Here is a 397-nt window from a genome sequence, read left to right as displayed (position 1 = left end):
GACGGGTTCCTGGAAAGCGCGTGACTTGCTAGTCATGTGGTGATTCACGGACCAATCGCAGCTAGGCTTTAGGATTGACCCAAAACGTTGTACATAGATTACAGTAGGCTACTGCACACCATAGATAGCATAGCACACACTTCAGATGCTATAATACAGTTATCCAGAAATGTCAATTATATTTTTTTCCAAAAGCCCTAGGTTACAGTTATTTGGCAAGAAACCGAAGTCTTGTTTCCTAAGGGTTCACAAATGAAAGACTAGAAATACCATCTCTGATTAGATCTGCCATAATACTATCTCTTATGTACTGTGATTTGACTATTGTTACCTCTTGGGGAAAATCACACAGACTAGGTTAACTTCACATAAAACATGCAAATACATGACAAAGAAG

The sequence above is a fragment of the Salmo salar genome, chromosome ssa13 (genome assembly GCF_905237065.1).
Source record: "Salmo salar chromosome ssa13, Ssal_v3.1, whole genome shotgun sequence".
NCBI classification, from domain to species: domain Eukaryota; kingdom Metazoa; phylum Chordata; class Actinopteri; order Salmoniformes; family Salmonidae; genus Salmo; species Salmo salar.
Note: the sequence above shows the minus strand (reverse complement) of the source record.